The 5272-nt window shown below is 38.7% G+C and overlaps 1 pseudogene; it reads left to right on the forward strand.

The window, feature by feature from the left end:
- The first annotated feature begins 3543 nt into the window (after positions 1-3543).
- Positions 3544-4113, forward strand: LOC121025994 (10 kDa heat shock protein, mitochondrial-like; annotated as a pseudogene).
- The last annotated feature ends 1159 nt before the right edge of the window (positions 4114-5272 follow it).

The following is a 5272-nucleotide window of genomic DNA, read 5'->3' on the forward strand; positions in this document are numbered from 1 at the left end:
ATACCAGTTGATTAAATAGAAACCATTGAAACTCCCTAATTGAGATGGCATGACGATTTATGCCTTAACTCATATTACCTGTTTAAAATATAGAGCACTGATAGAGAAAATATAAAAACAGGAAAAAAAAAAACCCCACATAGTAACACCGCAGGGCTTAGACACAAGCTTGGCACTGCCCATGGATCAGATGCCGAAGCTGCCATCCTAAAAGGTGCTTTTCCCCCAACTGACAGTATGCCTGCATTTAGGCTCCTTCACTAAGAGTCCACAATCGAGAGAAGAAGCAGAATTAAGATCACTGCTTGAAGTCACAGGTTAAAGTACAGGTCTAGCCAGTAATCATTCTTGAAAGGACAAATTACTGAAAAATGTTGCTGACCTGCTGCCTGAGGTCCTATCTTTATAGGAAACTATTAAACTAGACATAGAGGAAGAAAAAAAAAGACACACCACAATGCCAGAAAGAAACCCAAATAATCTGACTTGAGCACTGAATCCTCAAGAACTTTACTTATGATCACAAAGCAGACATCCCAATGTGCACAGTACAGTATCAACATCTGGACTGCTGTTTCAGGGAATACATGAGGACACCAGTAAAGTTAGGGAGGAATAAAGGGAGGAATAAAAAGGGGAAAAGAAGCAATTAAAACAATGGCAAAAAAAAAAAAAAAAAAAAGCCCATCTCTTAACTTGAAAGCCTCCAGAAAACTGAGACCAAATGCAAGCCTAGAAGAGGCAGAAATTCATACCAGCACGAGCACCATGAGTGAGCCATGGATTCAGGGGAGATAACTATCCTGGCAGAGTGTCTGCAAAACAGTTTAAAAGGATAGGTTGACAATTTTCAGTAGTAAAATTAAAAGAGAAAATCAAAAGAAAAGTAATCTAGAGTTATAAAATAAAAGCAGGGGTGAAAGGGCACTACATAATTTGGTATCTGTGAGAAAAAACTGACTCTGATATTGGAAATGACAAATGGAGTAAATGAATCCATTTTAAAACAATTAAACATCATAGAATAGCTAGATTGCACAGAAGATAAAATTAGTGAATGAGAAGTATAATAATAAAGAACTCCTCGAGAACACAACCCAGGGAAGCAAATTAATTTAAAAACAGAGGATTCAGGGGTGCTTGGGTAGTTCAGTCAGTTCAGCGCCTTTCTCTTGATTTCTGCTCAGGTCATGATCTTGCAGTTCCTGAGATAGAGCCCCAGGCTGGGCTCTGTGTGACAGGACAGAGCCTGTTTCGGATTCTCTCTTCCCCTCTCTCTCTGCTCCTCCCCCCCTCTGTAAATAAATACACAAACTTTAAAAAAAAAAAGGAAATTCAAAGGACATGGAAGATAGACATTAATATCCAACACTAAGAACTCCTAAAGAAGGGACTCGGGTGGAACTACAGAAAGGCAAGATTTAAAAATAATGCCTGGTAATTTTACATAACTGAAAACAGACAGGAATACTCAGTTCTAAGTGCAAATATGAATACCGAGGAGGAAAAAGATAAATTTACACCCAGATATATTGTAGCAAAACTACAGAACACCATGCTAAAGAAACGCAGCTGATGACTTACATTAGTAAAAAGCAGGTATTATATCTTAAGGAAATGACTATCAGACTGCAGAAGATATAATCACCTGTGACTTTGTGGATGAAAATGAGAACAGAAAATAGTAAGCTCAAAAGAGTAACAAGAAAAAATGTGCTGACCTACAATTTGCACCACAACTATTATTCACAACATTTTCAAAGACTAAGAAAATTATTACCTGCACATATTCTTTGAAGGAATTTCTGAAAGATATATTTCAGCAAGATGGATGCAAAGTGAACCCAGAGCTTTAATGCATTTTTATTAATGTTAAGAGCAAGCAATGTCATAAGGCAAAATCACAATTAAAAAAACAAATTTAAGGGGCCCTGGGTGGCTGAGCTGGTTGAACATCAGACTTCAGCTTAGAAGTCATGATCTTGCAGTTCATGAGTTTGAGCCCTGCTTTGGGCTCACTGCTGTCAGTGTGTTAGTGCAGACCCCACTTTGGAACCCCGGTCCACCTATCTCTCTGCCCCTCTCATGTTTACGCTGTCTCTCAAAAAATAAATAAACCACTGAAACAAAGGTAACATACCACTTTTCTCAAACTAACTTAATACAATCCCAGGAAATATATCAACACTTTTTTAAATGGGGCTTTTATGTACTTTGCCTGTAATTCACATGCACTCAGATGACTAAAGTTATCTAAGAAAACTGTGAAAAACAAGATAGGGTAGTCTGCCTTACCCCATGTCAAGGCTAGTTACACATCTACAGTGATAGAGGTGTCCACTGTTGACACAGGAAATGGTGAATGAAGAAAATAACAGAAAAAGATACCCAGGATATATTAAGCTTGATCTACAATACAGATAGTACTACAGATATGTAAATAGGGAAAAGAAGACCTTTTAAAATTATGTTAGGACAACTTTTTTCAATTAAAAAAAAAAAAAGAACTATGGACAAAAAGTAATTAAGAGTGGAGCAACTGGGTGGCCCAGTCAAAAGTCCAACTTGGGCGCAGGTCATGATCTCATGGTTTGTGAGTTCCAGCCCTGCATCAGGCTCTGTGCTGACAGCTCAGAGCTTAGAGCATGCTTCAGATTCAGTGTCTCCCTCTCTCTCTGTCCCTCCTCTGCTCTCTCTCTCTTTCAAAAATAAACATTAAAAATATAAAAATAAAAATAAATTTAAAAAAATAAGAGTGATTTCCACATTAAGATATCTAAAAGTGGAAGAGTACAACTTTAATCTTTTAAAAGAATACATAGAAGGAAATAACTACAATTGAAACATTGGCAGAAAACAAAAACAGATTAATTCAAAGAAGAGCAAATACAAGGGCCGATGAATACAAAAGATCTAGTATCTTGTTTTCTACAGATCTTTTTAATTTTGCTTTTTGAGAGAGACAGAGACACAGAAACAGAGACAGAGACAGAGTGCAAGTGAGGGAGGGGCAGAAAGAGAGAGGGAGACACAGAATCCGAAACAGGTTCCAGACCCTGAGCTGTCAGCACAGAGCCCGATGCGGGGCTTGAACCCACCAACTGTGAGATCATGACCTGAACTGAAATCAGAGGCATAACCGACTGAGCCACCCAGGTGCCCTTATGGATTTATTGTTTTCCTTTGTTCCTAATTAGATTTTAATTTATATATCTTCTTTAGCCCTTTAAGCAAATGGTTAGACTTCAGGGCACCATGCATAGTACTATTAACCTGTAGTACTCATCAGACATTTATAAAGAGATGAATATAGGGGCGCCTGGGTGGCTCAGTCGGTTAAGCGTCTGACTTCAGCTCAGGTCATGATCTCACGGTCCGTGCGTTTGAGCCCCGTGTCGGGCTCTGTGCTGACAGCCCAGAGCCTGGAGCCTGTTTCCGATTCTGTGTCTCCCTCTCTCTCTGCCCCTCCCCTGTTCATGCTCTGTCTCTCTCTGTCTCAAAAATAAATAAACGTTAAAAAAAAATTAAAAAAAAAATAAAGAGATGAATATAGTCCCATGTTCACATGGCCCTGGGGCCAGACTCTGGGTCTCCTTGCAGCATCCGGGGCAGCTTCAGGGGAGAGCACTGACTGCAGGAGCAAGAGTCCTGGCAGGACAGGCATCTACAAAGTTTCTTCTCCTCTATCAGTTTTAGTTCAAAGTAGTGCAGCCAAAAATGTAACGAAAGGAGGCGTTATGCTTCCAGAAAAATCTCAAGAAAAAGTACTAAGCAAGAGTAGTAGCTTGTGGACAGGCTCTACAGGAAAGGGTGGAGAGATTCAACCATCTAGTGTGAAAGCCGGAGATCAAGTTCCTCTCCCAGACTATGGAGGCACCAAACTAGTTCTAGATGACAAGGATTATTTCCTATTTAGAGATGGTGACATTCTCAGAAAGTATGCGGACTGAAATACATTATTACTGATATGGCATCGGGTGAAGCTGCCCATTCCAGTGAAACTCTGGAATCATTCATCATGTAAATAATTTCCATGTCTTTTTTTTATGATAAGCTAATGGTATCCAAACAAATGATATCCAATGTCTCTAAAATTGAGCTTTAGCATACTGATATAATCATCACCAAAGAAAAACGTATACATGAAAAAAAAGATGAATATGAAACCAAGTGATAGAGTATCAGCACAGTAGTAATAATAGTAACATGATCTTATAAGAAGTTGTTGACAAAGTTAAATTTAATTTATACCCCCAAAGTACTAAGAATGGTATCAATATGTGCCTCTGGTAAACAGGGATTTCCAAGAAATGGAAAGTGACTTATCAAGTACTTACAACTTAAAACTATAGTAAAGTCCTAATTTTCTTTCATTTGACAACGTGGACAAACATTTGAGATGAAAAGTGTGTAAAGAAAATTTGATCCTGAAAATGTTCTCTCAAGTCTAATCTACCAAGTGAAAAACTTATACTAAAATATATTCGACTGTCTTCTACACAAGTACCTTGCCTCTAATGAGTCAAAGAACATCAGTATTTAGCAAATTTTTGAAGAAACCATGAACATTTTACAGTCCTTGGCTTGCATATATATAAATGTTGAACAAATTGCCAAACATACAGGTTTCCCTCCCCCAACCCCCGGTAGAAATATACCATTCGGTCCATGGATAAGGTCCCACCCCTGACAGAGAAGTCTAAAAACAAGAACTACCAGAAGTTTGACAGGAAGTGAGGCTTATGCCTTTTAAGGGGCAGATGATGTATGTGATGCTAGAATAACAGTCGCCTCAGGACAGCAGGTCATGAGTTAGGAAGGATGGCATTTTAAGACCTGCAGGGTAAGTGGTAGTTCATGAGCAAATTAATCCAGTTCGTTGTTATTTCCTTATTTACGTATTTTTCAATTTTTACTGCCTATGGTAAAGATGTACTTAAAAATTTTGAGCAGGACATAATTGTGATCACACACAATATTAAGAGACAAGGTAGGTCCTTGTTACTCTATCGTTAGAGTGTTCAACCCTCAAACAGTAAAATATACCTAAGAACAGGGGCACCTGGGTGGCTCAGTCAGTTAAGTATCCAACTTTGGCTTTGGTCATGATCTCAGGGTTCGTGGTTCGAGTGCTGCGTTGGGCTGTGTGTTGGCAGTGCAGAACCTGGAGCCTGATTCACATTCTGTATTTGTCTCTCTCTGCCCCTCCCCTACTCGTATGTGCACATGCTCTCTCTCAAAAATACATAAATAAACATAAAAATATTTAAAA

The sequence above is a fragment of the Herpailurus yagouaroundi genome, unplaced genomic scaffold (assembly GCF_014898765.1).
Source record: "Herpailurus yagouaroundi ecotype Mexico unplaced genomic scaffold, PumYag 67793, whole genome shotgun sequence".
In the NCBI taxonomy this organism is placed as follows: Eukaryota; Metazoa; Chordata; class Mammalia; order Carnivora; family Felidae; genus Herpailurus; species Herpailurus yagouaroundi.